This window comes from Schistocerca gregaria, chromosome 11 (genome assembly GCF_023897955.1).
Source record: "Schistocerca gregaria isolate iqSchGreg1 chromosome 11, iqSchGreg1.2, whole genome shotgun sequence".
Lineage (NCBI taxonomy): Eukaryota > Metazoa > Arthropoda > Insecta > Orthoptera > Acrididae > Schistocerca > Schistocerca gregaria.
Genome location: NC_064930.1, coordinates 48,939,296 through 48,967,152, shown reverse-complemented (window position 1 = coordinate 48,967,152; position 27,857 = coordinate 48,939,296).

Sequence of the window (27,857 nt, the reverse complement as noted above, 5' to 3'; positions counted from 1 at the left end):
ATATCGATTACAGGGACTATTATTCTGCAAATCGAACGTTCTTTACCCTGGTACATATCTACATGATAAAAACTACAAAACAAATGCTAGGAAACGCAGTTTTAAAAGTACAGTGCATTCGAGGAAAAAATCTGAATACACCCGATGCTTTGTGATTTTTCCATATTTGAGAAAAAGTTTTGTTTCCAAAAACTACACTTTTAAACATCATGCTAAACGTCATTGCATCCTCTGTCGATTCATGGAACTGGCACGCGTATTCGACAAACAGTACGCAGGATACTACTGTCTGAACTTCCGCAAAGGTACAAAGAGTAACGAATTCAAATATCGATTACAGGGACTATTATTCTGCAAATCGAACGTTCTTTACCCTGGTACATATCTACATGATAAAAACTACAAAACAAATGCTAGGAAACGCAGTTTTTAAAGTACACTGCATTCGAGGAAAAAATCTGAATACACCCGCGGCTTTGTGATATTTCCATATTTGAGAAAAAGTTTTGTTTCCAAAAACTACACTTTTTAAACATCTAGCTAAACGTCATTGCATCCTCTTTCGATTCATGGAATTGGCACGCGTATTCGACAAACAGTACGCAGGATACTACTGTCTGAACTTCCGCAAAGGTACAAAGAGTAACGAATTCAAATATCGATTACAGGGACTATTATTCTGCAAATCGAACGTTCTTTACCCTGGTACATATCTACATGATAAAAACTACAAAACAAATGCTAGGAAACGCAGTTTTTAAAGTACAGTGCATTCGAGGAAAAAATCAGAATACACCCGGGGCTTTGTGATTTTTCCATATTTGAGAAAAAGTTTTGTTTCCAAAAACTACACTTTTTAAACATCATGCTAAACGTCATTGCATCCTCTTTCGATTCATGGAACTGGCACGCGTATTCGACAAACAGTACGCAGGATACTACTGTCTGAACTTCCGCAAAGGTACAAAGAGTAACGAATTCAAATATCGATTACAGGGACTATTATTCTGCAAATCGAACGTTCTTTACCCTGGTACATATCTACATGATAAAAACTACAAAACAAATGCTAGGAAACGCAGTTTTTAAAGTACACTGCATTCGAGGAAAAAATCTGAATACACCCGGGGCTTTGTGATTTTTCCATACTTGAGAAAAGTTTTGTTTCCAAAAACTACACTTTTTAAACATCATACTAAACGTCATTGCATCCTCTGTCGATTCATGGAACTGGCACGCGTATTCGACAAACAGTACGCAGGATACTACTGTCTGAACTTCCGCAAAGGTACAAAGAGTAACGAATTCAAATATCGATTACAGGGACTATTATTCTGCAAATCGAACGTTCTTTACCCTGGTACATATCTACATGATAAAAACTACAAAACAAATGCTAGGAAACGCAGTTTTAAAAGTACAGTACATTCGAGGAAAAAATCTGAATACACCCGATGCTTTGTAATTTTTCCATATTTGAGGAAAAGTTTTGTTTCCAAAAACTACACTTTTTAAACATCATGCTAAACGTCATTGCATCCTCTTTCGATTCATGGAACTGGCACTAGTATTCGACAAACAGTACGCAGGATACTACAGTCTGAACTTCCGCAAAGGTACAAAGAGTAACGAATTCAAATATCGATTACAGGGACTATTATTCTGCAAATCGAACGTTCTTTACCCTGGTACATATCTACATGATAAAAACTACAAAACAAATGCTAGGAAACGCAGTTTTCAAAGTACACTGCATTCGAGGAAAAAATCTGAATACACCCGATGCTTTGTGATTTTTCCATATTTGAGAAAAAGTTTTGTTTCCAAAAACTACACTTTTAAACATCATGCTAAACGTCATTGCATCCTCTTTCGATTCATGGAACTGGCACGCGTATTCGACAAACAGTACGCAGGATACTACTGTCTGAATTCCCGCAAAGGTACAAAGAGTAACGAATTCAAATATCGATTACAGGGACTATTATTCTGCAAATCGAACGTTCTTTACCCTGGTACATATCTACATGATAAAAACTACAAAACAAATGTTAGGAAACGCAGTTTTTAAAGTACACTGCATTCGAGGAAAAAATCTGAATACACCCGGGGTTTTGTGAATTTTCCATACTTGAGAAAAGTTTTGTTTCCAAAAACTACACTTTTTAAACATCATACTAAACGTCATTGCATCCTCTGTCGATTCATGGAACTGGCACGCGTATTCGACAAACAGTACGCAGGATACTACTGTCTGAACTTCCGCAAAGGTACAAAGAGTAACGAATTCAAATATCGATTACAGGGACTATTATTCTGCAAATCGAACGTTCTTTACCCTGGTACATATCTACATGATAAAAACTACAAAACAAATGCTAGGAAACGCAGTTTTTAAAGTACACTGCATTCGAGGAAAAAATCTGAATACACCCGCGGCTTTGTGATATTTCCATATTTGAGAAAAAGTTTTGTTTCCAAAAACTACACTTTTTAAACATCTAGCTAAACGTCATTGCATCCTCTTTCGATTCATGGAATTGGCACGCGTATTCGACAAACAGTACGCAGGATACTACTGTCTGAACTTCCGCAAAGGTACAAAGAGTAACGAATTCAAATATCGATTACAGGGACTATTATTCTGCAAATCGAACGTTCTTTACCCTGGTACATATCTACATGATAAAAACTACAAAACAAATGCTAGGAAACGCAGTTTTTAAAGTACAGTGCATTCGAGGAAAAAATCAGAATACACCCGGGGCTTTGTGATTTTTCCATATTTGAGAAAAAGTTTTGTTTCCAAAAACTACACTTTTTAAACATCATGCTAAACGTCATTGCATCCTCTTTCGATTCATGGAACTGGCACGCGTATTCGACAAACAGTACGCAGGATACTACTGTCTGAACTTCCGCAAAGGTACAAAGAGTAACGAATTCAAATATCGATTACAGGGACTATTATTCTGCAAATCGAACGTTCTTTACCCTGGTACATATCTACATGATAAAAACTACAAAACAAATGCTAGGAAACGCAGTTTTTAAAGTACACTGCATTCGAGGAAAAAATCTGAATACACCCGGGGCTTTGTGATTTTTCCATACTTGAGAAAAGTTTTGTTTCCAAAAACTACACTTTTTAAACATCATACTAAACGTCATTGCATCCTCTGTCGATTCATGGAACTGGCACGCGTATTCGACAAACAGTACGCAGGATACTACTGTCTGAACTTCCGCAAAGGTACAAAGAGTAACGAATTCAAATATCGATTACAGGGACTATTATTCTGCAAATCGAACGTTCTTTACCCTGGTACATATCTACATGATAAAAACTACAAAACAAATGCTAGGAAACGCAGTTTTAAAAGTACAGTACATTCGAGGAAAAAATCTGAATACACCCGATGCTTTGTGATTTTTCCATATTTGAGGAAAAGTTTTGTTTCCAAAAACTACACTTTTTAAACATCATGCTAAACGTCATTGCATCCTCTTTCGATTCATGGAACTGGCACTAGTATTCGACAAACAGTACGCAGGATACTACAGTCTGAACTTCCGCAAAGGTACAAAGAGTAACGAATTCAAATATCGATTACAGGGACTATTATTCTGCAAATCGAACGTTCTTTACCCTGGTACATATCTACATGATAAAAACTACAAAACAAATGCTAGGAAACGCAGTTTTCAAAGTACACTGCATTCGAGGAAAAAATCTGAATACACCCGATGCTTTGTGATTTTTCCATATTTGAGAAAAAGTTTTGTTTCCAAAAACTACACTTTTAAACATCATGCTAAACGTCATTGCATCCTCTTTCGATTCATGGAACTGGCACGCGTATTCGACAAACAGTACGCAGGATACTACTGTCTGAATTCCCGCAAAGGTACAAAGAGTAACGAATTCAAATATCGATTACAGGGACTATTATTCTGCAAATCGAACGTTCTTTACCCTGGTACATATCTACATGATAAAAACTACAAAACAAATGTTAGGAAACGCAGTTTTTAAAGTACACTGCATTCGAGGAAAAAATCTGAATACACCCGGGGTTTTGTGAATTTTCCATATTTGAGAAAAAGTTTTGTTTCCAAAAACTACACTTTTTAAACATCATGCTAAACGTCATTGCATCCTCTTTCGATTCATGGAACTGGCACGCGTATTCGACAAACAGTACGCAGGATACTACTGTCTGAACTTCCGCAAAGGTACAAAGAGTAACGAATTCAAATATCGATTACAGGGACTATTATTCTGCAAATCGAACGTTCTTTACCCTGGTACATATCTACATGATAAAAACTACAAAACAAATGCTAGGAAACGCAGTTTTTTAAAGTACACTGCATTCGAGGAAAAAATCTGAATACACCCGATGCTTTGTGATTTTTCCATATTTGAGAAAAAGTTTTGTTTCCAAGAACTACACTTTTTAAACATCATGCTAAACGTCATTGCATCCTCTTTCGATTCATGGAACTGGCACGCGTATTCGACAAACAGTACGCAGGATACTACTGTCTGAACTTCCGCAAAGGTACAAAGAGTAACGAATTCAAATATCGATTACAGGGACTATTATTCTGCAAATCGAACGTTCTTTACCCTGGTACATATCTACATGATAAAAACTACAAAACAAATGCTAGGAAACGCAGTTTTTAAAGTACACTGCATTCGAGGAGAAAATCTGAATACACCCGGGGCTTTGTGAATTTTCCATATTTGAGAAAAAGTTTTGTTTCCAAAAACTACACTTTTTAAACATCATGCTAAACGTCATTGCATCCTCTTTCGATTCATGGAACTGGCACGCGTATTCGACAAACAGTACGCAGGATACTACAGTCTGAACTTCCGCAAAGGTACAAAGAGTAACGTATTCAAATATCGATTACAGGGACTATTATTCTGCAAATCGAACGTTCTTTACCCTGGTACATATCTACATGATAAAAACTACAAAACAAATGCTAGGAAACGCAGTTTTTAAAGTACACTGCATTCGAGGAAAAAATCTGAATACACTCGCGGCTTTGTGATATTTCCATATTTGAGAAAAAGTTTTGTTTCCAAAAACTACACTTTTTAAACATCATGCTAAACGTCATTGCATCCTCTTTCGATTCATGGAATTGGCACGCGTATTCGACAAACAGTACGCAGGATACTACTGTCTGAACTTCCGCAAAGGTGCAAAGAGTAACGAATTCAAATATCGATTACAGGGACTATTATTCTGCAAATCGAACGTTCTTTACCCTGGTACATATCTACATGATAAAAACTACAAAACAAATGCTAGGAAACGCAGTTTTTAAAGTACAGTGCATTCGAGGAAAAAATCAGAATACACCCGGGGCTTTGTGATTTTTCCATATTTGAGAAAAAGTTTTGTTTCCAAAAACTACACTTTTTAAACATCATGCTAAACGTCATTGCATCCTCTTTCGATTCATGGAACTGGCACGCGTATTCGACAAACAGTACGCAGGATACTACTGTCTGAACTTCCGCAAAGGTACAAAGAGTAACGAATTCAAATATCGATTACAGGGACTATTATTCTGCAAATCGAACGTTCTTTACCCTGGTACATATCTACATGATAAAAACTACAAAACAAATGCTAGGAAACGCAGTTTTAAAAGTACAGTGCATTCGAGGAAAAAATCTGAATACACCCGATGCTTTGTGATTTTTCCATATTTGAGAAAAAGTTTTGTTTCCAAAAACTACACTTTTAAACATCATGCTAAACGTCATTGCATCCTCTGTCGATTCATGGAACTGGCACGCGTATTCGACAAACAGTACGCAGGATACTACTGTCTGAACTTCCGCAAAGGTACAAAGAGTAACGAATTCAAATATCGATTACAAGGACTATTATTCTGCAAATCGAACGTTCTTTACCCTGGTACATATCTACATGATAAAAACTACAAAACAAATGCTAGGAAACGCAGTTTTTAAAGTACACTGCATTCGAGGAAAAAATCTGAATACACCCGCGGCTTTGTGATATTTCCATATTTGAGAAAAAGTTTTGTTTCCAAAAACTACACTTTTTAAACATCTAGCTAAACGTCATTGCATCCTCTTTCGATTCATGGAATTGGCACGCGTATTCGACAAACAGTACGCAGGATACTACTGTCTGAACTTCCGCAAAGGTACAAAGAGTAACGAATTCAAATATCGATTACAGGGACTATTATTCTGCAAATCGAACGTTCTTTACCCTGGTACATATCTACATGATAAAAACTACAAAACAAATGCTAGGAAACGCAGTTTTTAAAGTACAGTGCATTCGAGGAAAAAATCAGAATACACCCGGGGCTTTGTGATTTTTCCATATTTGAGAAAAAGTTTTGTTTCCAAAAACTACACTTTTTAAACATCATGCTAAACGTCATTGCATCCTCTTTCGATTCATGGAACTGGCACGCGTATTCGACAAACAGTACGCAGGATACTACTGTCTGAACTTCCGCAAAGGTACAAAGAGTAACGAATTCAAATATCGATTACAGGGACTATTATTCTGCAAATCGAACGTTCTTTACCCTGGTACATATCTACATGATAAAAACTACAAAACAAATGCTAGGAAACGCAGTTTTTAAAGTACACTGCATTCGAGGAAAAAATCTGAATACACCCGGGGCTTTGTGATTTTTCCATACTTGAGAAAAGTTTTGTTTCCAAAAACTACACTTTTTAAACATCATACTAAACGTCATTGCATCCTCTGTCGATTCATGGAACTGGCACGCGTATTCGACAAACAGTACGCAGGATACTACTGTCTGAACTTCCGCAAAGGTACAAAGAGTAACGAATTCAAATATCGATTACAGGGACTATTATTCTGCAAATCGAACGTTCTTTACCCTGGTACATATCTACATGATAAAAACTACAAAACAAATGCTAGGAAACGCAGTTTTAAAAGTACAGTACATTCGAGGAAAAAATCTGAATACACCCGATGCTTTGTGATTTTTCCATATTTGAGGAAAAGTTTTGTTTCCAAAAACTACACTTTTTAAACATCATGCTAAACGTCATTGCATCCTCTTTCGATTCATGGAACTGGCACGCGTATTCGACAAACAGTACGCAGGATACTACTGTCTGAACTTCCGCAAAGGTACAAAGAGTAACGAATTCAAATATCGATTACAGGGACTATTATTCTGCAAATCGAACGTTCTTTACCCTGGTACATATCTACATGATAAAAACTACAAAACAAATGCTAGGAAACGCAGTTTTAAAAGTACAGTGCATTCGAGGAAAAAATCTGAATACACCCGATGCTTTGTGATTTTTCCATATTTGAGAAAAAGTTTTGTTTCCAAAAACTACACTTTTAAACATCATGCTAAACGTCATTGCATCCTCTTTCGATTCATGGAACTGGCACGCGTATTCGACAAACAGTACGCAGGATACTACTGTCTGAATTCCCGCAAAGGTACAAAGAGTAACGAATTCAAATATCGATTACAGGGACTATTATTCTGCAAATCGAACGTTCTTTACCCTGGTACATATCTACATGATGAAAACTATAAAACAAATGCTAGGAAACGCAGTTTTTAAAGTACACTGCATTCGAGGAAAAAATCTGAATACACCCGGGGCTTTGTGAATTTTCCATATTTGAGAAAAAGTTTTGTTTCCAAAAACTACACTTTTTAAACATCATGCTAAACGTCATTGCATCCTCTTTCGATTCATGGAACTGGCACGCGTATTCGACAAACAGTACGCAGGATACTACTGTCTGAACTTCCGCAAGGGTACAAAGAGTAACGAATTCAAATATCGATTACGGGGACTATTACTCTGCAAATCGAACGTTCTTTACCCTGGTACATATCTACATGATAAAAACTACAAAACAAATGCTAGGAAACGCAGTTTTAAAAGTACAGTGCATTCGAGGAAAAAATCTTAATACACCCGATGCTTTGTGATTTTTCCATATTTGAGAAAAAGTTTTGTTTTCAAAAACTACACTTTTAAACATCATGCTAAACGTCATTGCATCCTCTTTCGATTCATGGAACTGGCACGCGTATTCGACAAACAGTCCGCAGGATACTACTGTCTGAATTCCCGCAAAGGTACAAAGAGTAACGAATTCAAATATCGATTACAGGGACTATTATTCTGCAAATCGAACGTTCTTTACCCTGGTACATATCTACATGATAAAAACTACAAAACAAATACTAGGAAACGCAGCTTTTAAAGTACACTGCATTCAAGGAAAAAATCTGAATACACCCGGGGCTTTGTGATTTTTCCATATTTGAGAAAAAGTTTTGTTTCCAAAAACTACACTTTTTAAACATCATGCTAAACGTCATTGCATCCTCTTTCGATTCATGGAACTGGCACGCGTATTCGACAAACAGTACGCAGGATACTACTGTCTGAACGTCCGCAAAGGTACAAAGAGTAACGAATTCAAATATCGATTACAGGGACTATTATTCTGCAGATCGAACGTTCTTTACCCTGGTACATATCTACATGATAAAAACTACAAAACAAATGCTAGGAAACGCAGTTTTTAAAGTACAGTGCATTCGAGGAAAAAATTTGAATACACCCGGGGCTTTGTGATTTTTCCATATTTGAGAAAAAGTTTTGTTTCCAAAAACTACACTTTTTAAACATCATGCTAAACGTCATTGCATCCTCTTTCGATTCATGGAACTGGCACGCGTATTCGACAAACAGTACGCAGGATACTACTGTCTGAATTCCCGCAAAGGTACAAAGAGTAACGAATTCAAATATCGATTACAGGGACTATTATTCTGCAAATCGAACGTTCTTTACCCTGGTACATATCTACATGATAAAAACTACGAAACAAATGCTAGGAAACGCAGTTTCTAAAGTACACTGCATTTGAGGAAAAAATCTGAATACACACGGGGGCTTTGTGATTTTTCCATGTTTGAGAAAAAGTTTTGTTTCCAAAAACTACACTTTTTAAACATCATGCTAAACGTCATTGCATCCTCTTTCGATTCATGGAACTGTCACGCGTATTCGACAAACAGTACGCAGGATACTACTGTCTGAACTTCCGCAAAGTTACAAAGAGTAACGAATTCAAATATCGATTACAGGGACTATTATTCTGCAAATCGGCGGTTCTTTACCCTGGTACATATCTACATGATAAAAACTACAAAACAAATGCTAGGAAACGCAGTTTTTAAAGTACACTGCATTCGAGGAAAAAATCTGAATACACCAGGGGCTTTGTTATTTTTCCATATTTGAGAAAAAGTTTTGTTTCCAAAAACTACACTTTTTAAACATCATGCTAAACGTCATTGCATCCTCTTTCGATTCATGGAACTGGCACGCGTATTCGACAAACAGTACGCAGGATACTACTGTCTGAATTCCCGCAAAGGTACAAAGAGTAACGAATTCAAATATCGATTACAGGGACTATTATTCTGCAAATCGAACGTTCTTTACCCTGGTACATATCTACATTATAAAAACTACAAAACAAATGCTAGGAAACGCAGTTTTTAAAGTACACTGCATTCGAGGAAAAAATCTGAATACACCCGGGGCTTTGTGATTTTTCCATATTTGAGAAAAAGTTTTGCTTCCAAAAACTACACTTTTTAAACATCATGCTAAACGTCATTGCATCCTCTTTCGATTCATGGAACTGGCACGCGTATTCGACAAACAGTACGCAGGATACTACTGTCTGATCTTCCGCAAAGGTACAAAGAGTAACGAATTCAAATATCGATTACAGGGACTATTATTCTGCAAATCGAACGTTCTTTACCCTGGTACATATCTACATGATAAAAACTACAAAACAAATGCTAGGAAACGCAGTTTTAAAAGTACAGTGCATTCGAGGAAAAAATCTGAATACACCCGATGCTTTGTAATTTTTCCATATTTGAGAAAAGTTTTGTTTCCAAAAACTACACTTTTTAAACATCATGCTAAACGTCATTGAATCCTCTTTCGATTCATGGAACGGGCACGCGTATTCGACAAACAGTACGCAGGATACTACTGTCTGATCTTCCGCAAAGGTACAAAGAGTAACGAATTCAAATATCGATTACAGGGACTATTATTCTGCAAATCGAACGTTCTTTACCCTGGTACATATCTAGATGATAAAAACTACAAAACAAATGCTAGGAAACGCAGTTTTTAAAGTACAGTGCATTCGAGGAAAAAATCTGAATACACCCGATGCTTTGTAATTTTTCCATATTTGAGAAAAGTTTTGTTTCCAAAAACTACACTTTTTAAACATCATGCTAAACGTCATTGCATCCTCTTTCGATTCATGGAACTGGCACGCGTATTTGACAAACAGTACGCAGGATACTACTGTCTGATCTTCCGCAAAGGTACAAAGAGTAACGAATTCAAATATCGATTACAGGGACTATTATTCTGCAAATCGAACGTTCTTTACCCTGGTACATATCTACATGATAAAAACTACAAAACAAATGCTAGGAAACGCAGTTTTTAAAGTACACTGCATTCGAGGAAAAAATCTGAATACACCCGATGCTTTGTGATTTTTCCATATTTGAGAAAAAGTTTTGTTTCCAAAAACTACACTTTTTAAACATCATGCTAAACGTCATTGCATCCTCTTTCGATTCATGGAACTGGCACGCGTATTCGACAAACAGTATGCAGGATACTACTGTCTGATCTTCCGCAAAGGTACAAAGAGTAACGAATTCAAATATCGATTACAGGGACTATTATTCTGCAAATCGAACGTTCTTTACCCTGGTACATATCTACATGATAAAAACTACAAAACAAGTGCTAGGAAACGCAGTTTCAAAAGTACAGTGCATTCGAGGAAAAAATCTGAATACACCCGATGCTTTGTGATTTTTCCATATTTGAGAAGAAGTTTTGTTTCCAAAAACTACACTTTTTAAACATCATGCTAAACGTCATTGCATCCTCTTTCGATTCATGGAACTGGCACGCGTATTCGACAAACAGTACGCAGGATACTACTGTCTGAACTTCCGCAAAGGTACAAAGAGTAACGAATTCAAATATCGATTACAGGGACTATTATTCTGCAAATCAAACGTTCTTTACCCTGGTACATATCTACATGATAAAAACTACAAAACAAATGCTAGCTAAAGCAGTTTTTATAGTACAGTGCATTCGAGGAAAAAATCTGAATACACCCGGGGCTTTGTGATTTTTCCATATTTGAGAAAAAGTTTTGTTTCCAAAAACTGCACTTTTTAAACATCATGCTAAACGTCATTGCATCCTCTTTCGATTCATGGAACTGGCACGCGTATTCGACAAACAGTATGCAGGATACTACTGTCGGATCTTCCGCAAAGGTACAAAGAGTAACGAATTCAAGTATCGATTACAGGGACTATTATTCTGCAAATCGAACGTTCTTTACCCTGGTACATGTCTACATGATAAAAACTACAAAACAAATGCTAGGAAACGCAGTTTTAAAAGTACAGTGCATTCGAGGAAAAAATCTGAATACACCCGATGCTTTGTGATTTTTCCATATTTGAGAAAAAGTTTTGTTTCCAAAAACTACACTTTTTAAACATCATGCTAAACGTCATTGCATCCTCATTCGATTCATGGAACTGGCACGCGTATTCGACAAACAGTACGCAGGATACTACTGTCTGATCTTCCGCAAAGGTACAAAGAGTAACGGATTCAAATATCGATTACAGGGACTATTATTCTGCAAATCGAACGTTCTTTACCCTGGTACATATCTACATGATAAAAACTACAAAACAAATGCTAGGAAACGCAGTTTTTAAAGTACAGTGCATTCGAGGAAAAAATCTGAATGCACCCGATGCTTTGTGATTTTTCCATATTTGAGAAAAAGTTTTGTTTCCAAACACTACACTTTTTAAACATCATGCTAAACGTCATTGCATCCTCTTTCGATTCATGGAACTGGCACGCGTATTCGACAAACAGTACGCAGGATACTACTGTCTGATCTTCCGCAAAGGTACAAAGAGTAACGAATTCAAATATCGATTACAGGGACTATTATTCTGCAAATCGAACGTTCTTTACCCTGGTACATATCTACATGATAAAAACTACAAAACAAATGCTAGAAAACGCAGTTTCAAAAGTACAGTGCATTCGAGGAAAAAATCTGAATACACCCGATGCTTTGTGATTTTTCCATATTTGAGAAAAAGTTTTGTTTCCAAAAACTACACTTTTTAAACATCATGCTAAACGTCATTGCATCCTCTTTCGATTCATGGAACTGGCACGCGTATTCGACAAACAGTACGCAGGATACTACTGTCTGATCTTCCGCAAAGGTACAAAGAGTAACGAATTCAAATATCGATTACAGGGACTATTATTCTGCAAATCAAACGTTCTTTACCCTGGTACATATCCACATGATAAAAACTACAAAACAAATGCTAGGAAACGCAGTTTTAAAAGTACAGTGCATTCGAGGAAAAAATCTGAATACACCCGATGCTTTGTGATTTTTCCATATTTGAGAAAAAGTTTTATTTCCAAAAACTACACTTTTTAAACATCATGCTAAACGTCATTGCATCCTCTTTCGATTCATGGAACTGGCACGCATATTCGACAAACAGTACGCAGGATACAACTGTCTGAACTTCCGCAAAGGTACAAAGAGTAACGAATTCAAATATCGATTACAGGGACTATTATTCTGCAAATCGAACGTTCTTTACCCTGGTACATATCTACATGATAAAAACTACAAAACAAATGCTAGGAAACGCAGTTTTTAAAGTACAGTGCATTCGAGGAAAAAATCTGAATACACCCGATGCTTTGTGATTTTTCCATATTTGAGAAAAAGTTTTGTTTCCAAAAACTACACTTTTTAAACATCATGCTAAACGTCATTGCATCCTCTTTCGATTCATGGAACTGGCACGCGTATTCGACAAACAGTACACAGGATACTACTGTCTGATCTTCCGCAAAGGTACAAAGAGTAACGAATTCAAATATCGATTACAGGGACTATTATTCTGCAAATCGAACGTTCTTTACCCTGGTACATATCTACATGATAAAAACTACAAAACAAATGCTAGGAAACGCAGTTTTTAAAGTACACTGCATTCGAGGAAAAAATCTGAATACACCCGGGGCTTTGTGATTTTTCCATATTTGAGAAAAAGTTTTGTTTCCAAAAACTACACTTTTCAGACATCATGCTAAACGTCATTGCATCCTCTTTCGATTCATGGAACTGGCACGCGTATTCGACAAACAGTATGCAGGATACTACTGTCTGAACTTCCGCAAAGGTACAAAGAGTAACGAATTCAAATATCGATTACAGGGACTATTATTCTGCAAATCGAACGTTCTTTATCCTGGTACATATCTACATGATAAAAACTACAAAACAAATGCTAGGAAACGCAGTTTTAAAAGTACAGTGCATTCGAGGAAAAAATCTGAATACACCCGATGCTTTGTGATTTTTCCATATTTGAGAAAAAGTTTTATTTCCAAAAACTACACTTTTTAAACATCATGCTAAACGTCATTGCATCCTCTTTCGATTCATGGAACTGGCACGCATATTCGACAAACAGTACGCAGGATACTACTGTCTGAACTTCCGCAAAGGTACAAAGAGTAACGAATTCAAATATCGATTACAGGGACTATTATTCTGCAAATCGAACGTTCTTTACCCTGGTACATATCTACATGATAAAAACTACAAAACAAATGCTAGGAAACGCAGTTTTGAAAGTACAGTGCATTCGAGGAAAAAATCAGAATACACCCGATGCTTTGTGATTTTTCCATATTTGAGAAAAAGTTTTGTTTCCAAAAACTACACTTTTTAAACATCATGCTAAACGTCATTGCATCCTCTTTCGATTCATGGAACTGGCACGCGTATTCGACAAACAGTACGCAGGATACTACTGTCTGATCTTCCGCAAAGGTACAAAGAGTAACGAATTCAAATATCGATTACAGGGACTATTATTCTGCAAATCGAACGTTCTTTACCCTGGTACATATCTACATGATAAAAACTACAAAACAAATGCTAGGAAACGCAGTTTTAAAAGTACAGTGCATTCGAGGAAAAAATCTGAATACACCCGATGCTTTGTAATTTTTCCATATTTGAGAAAAGTTTTGTTTCCAAAAACTACACTTTTTAAACATCATGCTAAACGTCATTGCATCCTCTTTCGATTCATGGAACGGGCACGCGTATTCGACAAACAGTACGCAGGATACTACTGTCTGATCTTCCGCAAAGGTACAAAGAGTAACGAATTCAAATATCGATTACAGGGACTATTATTCTGCAAATCGAACGTTCTTTACCCTGGTACATATCTACATGATAAAAACTACAAAACAAATGCTAGGAAACGCAGTTTTAAAAGTACAGTGCATTCGAGGAAAAAATCAGAATACACCCGATGCTTTGTGATTTTTCCATATTTGAGAAAAAGTTTTGTTTCCAAAAACTACACTTTTTAAACATCATGCTAAACGTCATTGCATCCTCTTTCGATTCATGGAACTGGCACGCGTATTCGACAAACAGTACGCAGGATACTACTGTCTGATCTTCCGCAAAGGTACAAAGAGTAACGAATTCAAATATCGATTACAGGGACTATTATTCTGCAAATCGAACGTTCTTTACCCTGGTACATATCTACATGATAAAAACTACAAAACAAATGCTAGGAAACGCAGTTTTAAAAGTACAGTGCATTCGAGGAAAAAATCTGAATACACCCGATGCTTTGTAATTTTTCCATATTTGAGAAAAGTTTTGTTTCCAAAAACTACACTTTTTAAACATCATGCTAAACGTCATTGCATCCTCTTTCGATTCATGGAACTGTCACGCGTATTCGACAAACAGTACGCAGGATACTACTGTCTGAACTTCCGCAAAGTTACAAAGAGTAACGAATTCAAATATCGATTACAGGGACTATTATTCTGCAAATCGGCGGTTCTTTACCCTGGTACATATCTACATGATAAAAACTACAAAACAAATGCTAGGAAACGCAGTTTTTAAAGTACACTGCATTCGAGGAAAAAATCTGAATACACCAGGGGCTTTGTGATTTTTCCATATTTGAGAAAAAGTTTTGTTTCCAAAAACTACACTTTTTAAACATCATGCTAAACGTCATTGCATCCTCTTTCGATTCATGGAACTGGCACGCGTATTCGACAAACAGTACGCAGGATACTACTGTCTGAATTCCCGCAAAGGTACAAAGAGTAACGAATTCAAATATCGATTACAGGGACTATTATTCTGCAAATCGAACGTTCTTTACCCTGGTACATATCTACATTATAAAAACTACAAAACAAATGCTAGGAAACGCAGTTTTTAAAGTACACTGCATTCGAGGAAAAAATCTGAATACACCCGGGGCTTTGTGATTTTTCCATATTTGAGAAAAAGTTTTGCTTCCAAAAACTACACTTTTTAAACATCATGCTAAACGTCATTGCATCCTCTTTCGATTCATGGAACTGGCACGCGTATTCGACAAACAGTACGCAGGATACTACTGTCTGATCTTCCGCAAAGGTACAAAGAGTAACGAATTCAAATATCGATTACAGGGACTATTATTCTGCAAATCGAACGTTCTTTACCCTGGTACATATCTACATGATAAAAACTACAAAACAAATGCTAGGAAACGCAGTTTTAAAAGTACAGTGCATTCGAGGAAAAAATCTGAATACACCCGATGCTTTGTAATTTTTCCATATTTGAGAAAAGTTTTGTTTCCAAAAACTACACTTTTTAAACATCATGCTAAACGTCATTGAATCCTCTTTCGATTCATGGAACGGGCACGCGTATTCGACAAACAGTACGCAGGATACTACTGTCTGATCTTCCGCAAAGGTACAAAGAGTAACGAATTCAAATATCGATTACAGGGACTATTATTCTGCAAATCGAACGTTCTTTACCCTGGTACATATCTAGATGATAAAAACTACAAAACAAATGCTAGGAAACGCAGTTTTTAAAGTACAGTGCATTCGAGGAAAAAATCTGAATACACCCGATGCTTTGTAATTTTTCCATATTTGAGAAAAGTTTTGTTTCCAAAAACTACACTTTTTAAACATCATGCTAAACGTCATTGCATCCTCTTTCGATTCATGGAACTGGCACGCGTATTTGACAAACAGTACGCAGGATACTACTGTCTGATCTTCCGCAAAGGTACAAAGAGTAACGAATTCAAATATCGATTACAGGGACTATTATTCTGCAAATCGAACGTTCTTTACCCTGGTACATATCTACATGATAAAAACTACAAAACAAATGCTAGGAAACGCAGTTTTTAAAGTACACTGCATTCGAGGAAAAAATCTGAATACACCCGATGCTTTGTGATTTTTCCATATTTGAGAAAAGTTTTGTTTCCAAAAACTACACTTTTTAAACATCATGCTAAACGTCATTGCATCCTCTTTCGATTCATGGAACTGGCACGCGTATTCGACAAACAGTATGCAGGATACTACTGTCTGATCTTCCGCAAAGGTACAAAGAGTAACGAATTCAAATATCGATTACAGGGACTATTATTCTGCAAATCGAACGTTCTTTACCCTGGTACATATCTACATGATAAAAACTACAAAACAAATGCTAGGAAACGCAGTTTCAAAAGTACAGTGCATTCGAGGAAAAAATCTGAATACACCCGATGCTTTGTGATTTTTCCATATTTGAGAAGAAGTTTTGTTTCCAAAAACTACACTTTTTAAACATCATGCTAAACGTCATTGCATCCTCTTTCGATTCATGGAACTGGCACGCGTATTCGACAAACAGTACGCAGGATACTACTGTCTGAACTTCCGCAAAGGTACAAAGAGTAACGAATTCAAATATCGATTACAGGGACTATTATTCTGCAAATCAAACGTTCTTTACCCTGGTACATATCTACATGATAAAAACTACAAAACAAATGCTAGCTAAAGCAGTTTTTATAGTACAGTGCATTCGAGGAAAAAATCTGAATACACCCGGGGCTTTGTGATTTTTCCATATTTGAGAAAAAGTTTTGTTTCCAAAAACTGCACTTTTTAAACATCATGCTAAACGTCATTGCATCCTCTTTCGATTCATGGAACTGGCACGCGTATTCGACAAACAGTATGCAGGATACTACTGTCGGATCTTCCGCAAAGGTACAAAGAGTAACGAATTCAAGTATCGATTACAGGGACTATTATTCTGCAAATCGAACGTTCTTTACCCTGGTACATGTCTACATGATAAAAACTACAAAACAAATGCTAGGAAACGCAGTTTTAAAAGTACAGTGCATTCGAGGAAAAAATCTGAATACACCCGATGCTTTGTGATTTTTCCATATTTGAGAAAAAGTTTTGTTTCCAAAAACTACACTTTTTAAACATCATGCTAAACGTCATTGCATCCTCATTCGATTCATGGAACTGGCACACGTATTCGACAAACAGTACGCAGGATACTACTGTCTGATCTTCCGCAAAGGTACAAAGAGTAACGAATTCAAATATCGATTACAGGGACTATTATTCTGCAAATCGAACGTTCTTTACCCTGGTACATATCTACATGATAAAAACTACAAAACAAATGCTAGGAAACGCAGTTTTTAAAGTACAGTGCATTCGAGGAAAAAATCTGAATGCACCCGATGCTTTGTGATTTTTCCATATTTGAGAAAAAGTTTTGTTTCCAAACACTACACTTTTTAAACATCATGCTAAACGTCATTGCATCCTCTTTCGATTCATGGAACTGGCACGCGTATTCGACAAACAGTACGCAGGATACTACTGTCTGATCTTCCGCAAAGGTACAAAGAGTAACGAATTCAAATATCGATTACAGGGACTATTATTCTGCAAATCGAACGTTCTTTACCCTGGTACATATCTACATGATAAAAACTACAAAACAAATGCTAGAAAACGCAGTTTCAAAAGTACAGTGCATTCGAGGAAAAAATCTGAATACACCCGATGCTTTGTGATTTTTCCATATTTGAGAAAAAGTTTTGTTTCCAAAAACTACACTTTTTAAACATCATGCTAAACGTCATTGCATCCTCTTTCGATTCATGGAACTGGCACGCGTATTCGACAAACAGTACGCAGGATACTACTGTCTGATCTTCCGCAAAGGTACAAAGAGTAACGAATTCAAATATCGATTACAGGGACTATTATTCTGCAAATCAAACGTTCTTTACCCTGGTACATATCCACATGATAAAAACTACAAAACAAATGCTAGGAAACGCAGTTTTAAAAGTACAGTGCATTCGAGGAAAAAATCTGAATACACCCGATGCTTTGTGATTTTTCCATATTTGAGAAAAAGTTTTATTTCCAAAAACTACACTTTTTAAACATCATGCTAAACGTCATTGCATCCTCTTTCGATTCATGGAACTGGCACGCATATTCGACAAACAGTACGCAGGATACAACTGTCTGAACTTCCGCAAAGGTACAAAGAGTAACGAATTCAAATATCGATTACAGGGACTATTATTCTGCAAATCGAACGTTCTTTACCCTGGTACATATCTACATGATAAAAACTACAAAACAAATGCTAGGAAACGCAGTTTTTAAAGTACAGTGCATTCGAGGAAAAAATCTGAATACACCCGATGCTTTGTGATTTTTCCATATTTGAGAAAAAGTTTTGTTTCCAAAAACTACACTTTTTAAACATCATGCTAAACGTCATTGCATCCTCTTTCGATTCATGGAACTGGCACGCGTATTCGACAAACAGTACACAGGATACTACTGTCTGATCTTCCGCAAAGGTACAAAGAGTAACGAATTCAAATATCGATTACAGGGACTATTATTCTGCAAATCGAACGTTCTTTACCCTGGTACATATCTACATGATAAAAACTACAAAACAAATGCTAGGAAACGCAGTTTTAAAAGTACAGTGCATTCGAGGAAAAAATCTGAATACACCCGATGCTTTGTAATTTTTCCATATTTGAGAAAAGTTTTGTTTCCAAAAACTACACTTTTTAAACATCATGCTAAACGTCATTGAATCCTCTTTCGATTCATGGAACGGGCACGCGTATTCGACAAACAGTACGCAGGATACTACTGTCTGATCTTCCGCAAAGGTACAAAGAGTAACGAATTCAAATATCGATTACAGGGACTATTATTCTGCAAATCGAACGTTCTTTACCCTGGTACATATCTAGATGATAAAAACTACAAAACAAATGCTAGGAAACGCAGTTTTTAAAGTACAGTGCATTCGAGGAAAAAATCTGAATACACCCGATGCTTTGTAATTTTTCCATATTTGAGAAAAGTTTTGTTTCCAAAAACTACACTTTTTAAACATCATGCTAAACGTCATTGCATCCTCTTTCGATTCATGGAACTGGCACGCGTATTTGACAAACAGTACGCAGGATACTACTGTCTGATCTTCCGCAAAGGTACAAAGAGTAACGAATTCAAATATCGATTACAGGGACTATTATTCTGCAAATCGAACGTTCTTTACCCTGGTACATATCTACATGATAAAAACTACAAAACAAATGCTAGGAAACGCAGTTTTTAAAGTACACTGCATTCGAGGAAAAAATCTGAATACACCCGATGCTTTGTGATTTTTCCATATTTGAGAAAAGTTTTGTTTCCAAAAACTACACTTTTTAAACATCATGCTAAACGTCATTGCATCCTCTTTCGATTCATGGAACTGGCACGCGTATTCGACAAACAGTATGCAGGATACTACTGTCTGATCTTCCGCAAAGGTACAAAGAGTAACGAATTCAAATATCGATTACAGGGACTATTATTCTGCAAATCGAACGTTCTTTACCCTGGTACATATCTACATGATAAAAACTACAAAACAAATGCTAGGAAACGCAGTTTCAAAAGTACAGTGCATTCGAGGAAAAAATCTGAATACACCCGATGCTTTGTGATTTTTCCATATTTGAGAAGAAGTTTTGTTTCCAAAAACTACACTTTTTAAACATCATGCTAAACGTCATTGCATCCTCTTTCGATTCATGGAACTGGCACGCGTATTCGACAAACAGTACGCAGGATACTACTGTCTGAACTTCCGCAAAGGTACAAAGAGTAACGAATTCAAATATCGATTACAGGGACTATTATTCTGCAAATCAAACGTTCTTTACCCTGGTACATATCTACATGATAAAAACTACAAAACAAATGCTAGCTAAAGCAGTTTTTATAGTACAGTGCATTCGAGGAAAAAATCTGAATACACCCGGGGCTTTGTGATTTTTCCATATTTGAGAAAAAGTTTTGTTTCCAAAAACTGCACTTTTTAAACATCATGCTAAACGTCATTGCATCCTCTTTCGATTCATGGAACTGGCACGCGTATTCGACAAACAGTATGCAGGATACTACTGTCGGATCTTCCGCAAAGGTACAAAGAGTAACGAATTCAAGTATCGATTACAGGGACTATTATTCTGCAAATCGAACGTTCTTTACCCTGGTACATGTCTACATGATAAAAACTACAAAACAAATGCTAGGAAACGCAGTTTTAAAAGTACAGTGCATTCGAGGAAAAAATCTGAATACACCCGATGCTTTGTGATTTTTCCATATTTGAGAAAAAGTTTTGTTTCCAAAAACTACACTTTTTAAACATCATGCTAAACGTCATTGCATCCTCATTCGATTCATGGAACTGGCACACGTATTCGACAAACAGTACGCAGGATACTACTGTCTGATCTTCCGCAAAGGTACAAAGAGTAACGAATTCAAATATCGATTACAGGGACTATTATTCTGCAAATCGAACGTTCTTTACCCTGGTACATATCTACATGATAAAAACTACAAAACAAATGCTAGGAAACGCAGTTTTTAAAGTACAGTGCATTCGAGGAAAAAATCTGAATGCACCCGATGCTTTGTGATTTTTCCATATTTGAGAAAAAGTTTTGTTTCCAAACACTACACTTTTTAAACATCATGCTAAACGTCATTGCATCCTCTTTCGATTCATGGACCTGGCACGCGTATTCGACAAACAGTACGCAGGATACTACTGTCTGATCTTCCGCAAAGGTACAAAGAGTAACGAATTCAAATATCGATTACAGGGACTATTATTCTGCAAATCGAACGTTCTTTACCCTGGTACATATCTACATGATAAAAACTACAAAACAAATGCTAGAAAACGCAGTTTCAAAAGTACAGTGCATTCGAGGAAAAAATCTGAATACACCCGATGCTTTGTGATTTTTCCATATTTGAGAAAAAGTTTTGTTTCCAAAAACTACACTTTTTAAACATCATGCTAAACGTCATTGCATCCTCTTTCGATTCATGGAACTGGCACGCGTATTCGACAAACAGTACGCAGCATACTACTGTCTGATCTTCCGCAAAGGTACAAAGAGTAACGAATTCAAATATCGATTACAGGGACTATTATTCTGCAAATCAAACGTTCTTTACCCTGGTACATATCCACATGATAAAAACTACAAAACAAATGCTAGGAAACGCAGTTTTAAAAGTACAGTGCATTCGAGGAAAAAATCTGAATACACCCGATGCTTTGTGATTTTTCCATATTTGAGAAAAAGTTTTATTTCCAAAAACTACACTTTTTAAACATCATGCTAAACGTCATTGCATCCTCTTTCGATTCATGGAACTGGCACGCATATTCGACAAACAGTACGCAGGATACAACTGTCTGAACTTCCGCAAAGGTACAAAGAGTAACGAATTCAAATATCGATTACAGGTACTATTATTCTGCAAATCGAACGTTCTTTACCCTGGTACATATCTACATGATAAAAACTACAAAACAAATGCTAGGAAACGCAGTTTTTAAAGTACAGTGCATTCGAGGAAAAAATCTGAATACACCCGATGCTTTGTGATTTTTCCATATTTGAGAAAAAGTTTTGTTTCCAAAAACTACACTTTTTAAACATCATGCTAAACGTCATTGCATCCTCTTTCGATTCATGGAACTGGCACGCGTATTCGACAAACAGTACACAGGATACTACTGTCTGATCTTCCGCAAAGGTACAAAGAGTAACGAATTCAAATATCGATTACAGGGACTATTATTCTGCAAATCGAACGTTCTTTACCCTGGTACATATCTACATGATAAAAACTACAAAACAAATGCTAGGAAACGCAGTTTTTAAAGTACACTGCATTCGAGGAAAAAATCTGAATACACCCGGGGCTTTGTGATTTTTCCATATTTGAGAAAAAGTTTTGTTTCCAAAAACTACACTTTTCAGACATCATGCTAAACGTCATTGCATCCTCTTTCGATTCATGGAACTGGCACGCGTATTCGACAAACAGTATGCAGGATACTACTGTCTGAACTTCCGCAAAGGTACAAAGAGTAACGAATTCAAATATCGATTACAGGGACTATTATTCTGCAAATCGAACGTTCTTTATCCTGGTACATATCTACATGATAAAAACTACAAAACAAATGCTAGGAAACGCAGTTTTAAAAGTACAGTGCATTCGAGGAAAAAATCTGAATACACCCGATGCTTTGTGATTTTTCCATATTTGAGAAAAAGTTTTATTTCCAAAAACTACACTTTTTAAACATCATGCTAAACGTCATTGCATCCTCTTTCGATTCATGGAACTGGCACGCATATTCGACAAACAGTACGCAGGATACTACTGTCTGAACTTCCGCAAAGGTACAAAGAGTAACGAATTCAAATATCGATTACAGGGACTATTATTCTGCAAATCGAACGTTCTTTACCCTGGTACATATCTACATGATAAAAACTACAAAACAAATGCTAGGAAACGCAGTTTTGAAAGTACAGTGCATTCGAGGAAAAAATCAGAATACACCCGATGCTTTGTGATTTTTCCATATTTGAGAAAAAGTTTTGTTTCCAAAAACTACACTTTTTAAACATCATGCTAAACGTCATTGCATCCTCTTTCGATTCATGGAACTGGCACGCGTATTCGACAAACAGTACGCAGGATACTACTGTCTGATCTTCCGCAAAGGTACAAAGAGTAACGAATTCAAATATCGATTACAGGGACTATTATTCTGCAAATCGAACGTTCTTTACCCTGGTACATATCTACATGATAAAAACTACAAAACAAATGCTAGGAAACGCAGTTTTAAAAGTACAGTGCATTCGAGGAAAAAATCTGAATACACCCGATGCTTTGTAATTTTTCCATATTTGAGAAAAGTTTTGTTTCCAAAAACTACACTTTTTAAACATCATGCTAAACGTCATTGCATCCTCTTTCGATTCATGGAACGGGCACGCGTATTCGACAAACAGTACGCAGGATACTACTGTCTGATCTTCCGCAAAGGTACAAAGAGTAACGAATTCAAATATCGATTACAGGGACTATTATTCTGCAAATCGAACGTTCTTTACCCTGGTACATATCTACATGATAAAAACTACAAAACAAATGCTAGGAAACGCAGTTTTAAAAGTACAGTGCATTCGAGGAAAAAATCTGAATACACCCGATGCTTTGTAATTTTTCCATATTTGAGAAAAGTTTTGTTTCCAAAAACTACACTTTTTAAACATCATGCTAAACGTCATTGCATCCTCTTTCGATTCATGGAACGGGCACGCGTATTCGACAAACAATACGCAGGATACTACTGTCTGATCTTCCGCAAAGGTACAAAGAGTAACGAATTCAAATATCGATTACAGGGACTATTATTCTGCAAATCAAACGTTCTTTACCCTGGTACATATCTACATGATAAAAACTACAACACAAATGCTAGGAAAAGCAGTTTTTATAGTACAGTGCATTCGAGGAAAAAATCTGAATACACCCGGGGCTTTGTGATTTTTCCATATTTGAGAAAAAGTTTTGTTTCCAAAAACTGCACTTTTTAAACATCATGCTAAACGTCATTGCATCCTCTTTCGATTCATGGAACTGGCACGCGTATTCGACAAACAGTATGCAGGATACTACTGTCTGATCTTCCGCAAAGGTACAAAGAGTAACGAATTCAAGTATCGATTACAGGGACTATTATTCTGCAAATCGAACGTTCTTTACCCTGGTACATGTCTACATGATAAAAACTACAAAACAAATGCTAGGAAACGCAGTTTTTAAAGTACAGTGCATTCGAGGAAAAAATCTGAATACACCCGATGCTTTGTGATTTTTCCATATTTGAGAAAAAGTTTTGTTTCCAAACACTACACTTTTTAAACATCATGCTAAACGTCATTGCATCCTCTTTCGATTCATGGAACTGGCACGCGTATTCGACAAACAGTACGCAGGATACTACTGTCTGATCTTCCGCAAAGGTACAAAGAGTAACGAATTCAAATATCGATTACAGGGACTATTATTCTGCAAATCGAACGTTCTTTACCCTGGTACATATCTACATGATAAAAACTACAAAACAAATGCTAGGAAACGCAGTTTCAAAAGTACAGTGCATTCGAGGAAAAAATCTGAATACACCCGATGCTTTGTGATTTTTCCATATTTGAGAAAAAGTTTTGTTTCAAAAAACTACACTTTTTAAACATCATGCTAAACGTCATTGCATCCTCTTTCGATTCATGGAACTGGCACGCGTATTCGACAAACAGTATGCAGGATACTACTGTCTGATCTTCCGCAAAGGTACAAAGAGTAACGAATTCAAATATCGATTACAGGGACTATTATTCTGCAAATCGAACGTTCTTTACCCTGGTACATATCTACATGATAAAAACTACAAAACAAATGCTAGGAAACGCATTTTTAAAAGTACAGTGCATTCGAGGAAAAAATCTGAATACACCCAGGGCTTTGTGATTTTTCCATATTTGAGAAAAAGTTTTGTTTCCAAAAACTACACTTTTTAAACATCATGCTAAACGTCATTGCATCCTCTTTCGATTCATGGAACTGGCACGCGTATTCGACAAACAGTACGCAGGATACTACTGTCTGATCTTCCGCAAAGGTACAAAGAGTAACGATTTCAAATATCGATTACAGGGACTATTACTCTGCAAATCGAACGTTCTTTACCCTGGTACATATCTACATGATAAAAACTACAAAACATATGCTAGGAAACGCAGTTTTAAAAGTACAGTGCATTCGAGGAAAAAATCTGAATACACCCGGGGCTTTGTGATTTTTCCATATTTGAGAAAAAGTTTTGTTTCCAAAAACTACACTTTTTAAACATCATGCTAAACGTCATTGCATCCTCTTTCGATTCATGGAACTGGCACGCGTATTCGACAAACGGTACGCAGGATACTACTGTCTGATCTTCCGCAAAGGTACAAAGAGTAACGAATTCAAATATCGATTACAGGGACTATTATTCTGCAAATCGAACGTTCTTTACCCTGGTACATATCTACATGATAAAAACTACAAAACAAATGCTAGGAAACGCAGTTTCAAAAGTACAGTGCATTCGAGGAAAAAATCTGAATACACCCGATGCTTTGTGATTTTTCCATATTTGAGAAAAAGTTTTGTTTCCAAAAACTACACTTTTTAAACATCATGCTAAACGTCATTGCATCCTGTTTCGATTCATGGAACTGGCACGCGTATTCGACAAACAGTACGCAGGATACTACTGTCTGATCTTCCGCAAAGGTACAAAGAGTAACGAATTCAAATATCGATTACAGGGACTATTATTCCGCAAATCGAACGTTCTTTACCCTGGTACATATCTACATGATAAAAACTACAAAACAAATGCTAGGAAACGCAGTTTTTAAAGTACACTGCATTCGAGGAAAAAATCTGAATACACCCGGGGCTTTGTGATTTTTCCATATTTGAGAAAAAGTTTTGTTTCCAAAAACTACACTTTTTAAACATCATGCTAAACGTCATTGCATCCTCTTTCGATTCATGGAACTGGCACGCGTATTCGACAAACAGTACGCAGGATACTACTGTCTGATCTTCCGCAAAGGTACAAAGAGTAACGAATTCAAATATCGATTACAGGGACTATTATTCTGCAAATCGAACGTTCTTTACCCTGGTACATATCTACATGATAAAAACTACAAAACAAATGCTAGGAAACGCAGTTTCAAAAGTACAGTGCATTCGAGGAAAAAATCTGAATACACCCGATGCTTTGTGATTTTTCCATATTTGAGAAGAAGTTTTGTTTCCAAAAACTACACTTTTTAAACATCATGCTAAACGTCATTGCATCCTCTTTCGATTCATGGAACTGGCACGCGTATTCGACAAACAGTATGCAGGATACTACTGTCTGAACTTCCGCAAAGGTACAAAGAGTAACGAATTCAAATATCGATTACAGGGACTATTATTCTGCAAATCAAACGTTCTTTACCCTGGTACATATCTACATGATAAAAACTACAAAACAAATGCTAGGAAAAGCAGTTTTTATAGTACAGTGCATTCGAGGAAAAAATCTGAATACACCCGGGGCTTTGTGATTTTTCTATATTTGAGAAAATGTTTTGTTTCCAAAAACTGCACTTTTTAAACATCATGCTAAACGTCATTGCATCCTCTTTCGATTCATGGAACTGGCACGCGTATTCGACAAACAGTATGCAGGATACTACTGTCTGATCTTCCGCAAAGGTACAAAGAGTAACGAATTCAAGTATCGATTACAGGGACTATTATTCTGCAAATCGAACGTTCTTTACCCTGGTACATGTCTACATGATAAAAACTACAAAACAAATGCTAGGAAACGCAGTTTTTAAAGTACAGTGCATTCGAGGAAAAAATCTGAATACACCCGATGCTTTGTGATTTTTCCATATTTGAGAAAAAGTTTTGTTTCCAAACACTACACTTTTTAAACATCATGCTAAACGACATTGCATCCTCTTTCGATTCATGGAACTGGCACGCGTATTCGACAAACAGTACGCAGGATACTACTGTCTGATCTTCCGCAAAGGTACAAAGAGTAACGAATTCAAATATCGATTACAGGGACTATTATTCTGCAAATCGAACGTTCTTTACCCTGGTACATATCTACATGATAAAAACTACAAAACAAATGCTAGGAAACGCAGTTTCAAAAGTACAGTGCATTCGAGGAAAAAATCTGAATACACCCGATGCTTTGTGATTTTTCCATATTTGAGAAAAAGTTTTGTTTCCAAAAACTACACTTTTTAAACATCATGCTAAACGTCATTGTATCCTCTTTCGATTCATGGAACTGGCACGCGTATTCGACAAACAGTACGCAGGATACTACTGTCTGATCTTCCGCAAAGGTACAAAGAGTAACGAATTCAAATATCGATTACAGGGAGTATTATTCTGCAAATAGAACGTTCTTTACCCTGGTACATATCTACATGATGAAAACTACAAAACAAATGCTAGGAAACGCATTTTTTAAAGTACAGTGCATTCGAGGAAAAAATCTGAATACACCCAGGGTTTTGTGATTTTTCCATATTTGAGAAAAAGTTTTGTTTCCAAAAACTACACTTTTTAAACATCATGCTAAACGTCATTGCATCCTCTTTCGATTCATGGAACTGGCACGCGTATTCGACAAACAGTACGCAGGATACTACTGTCTGATCTTCCGCAAAGGTACAAAGAGTAACGAATT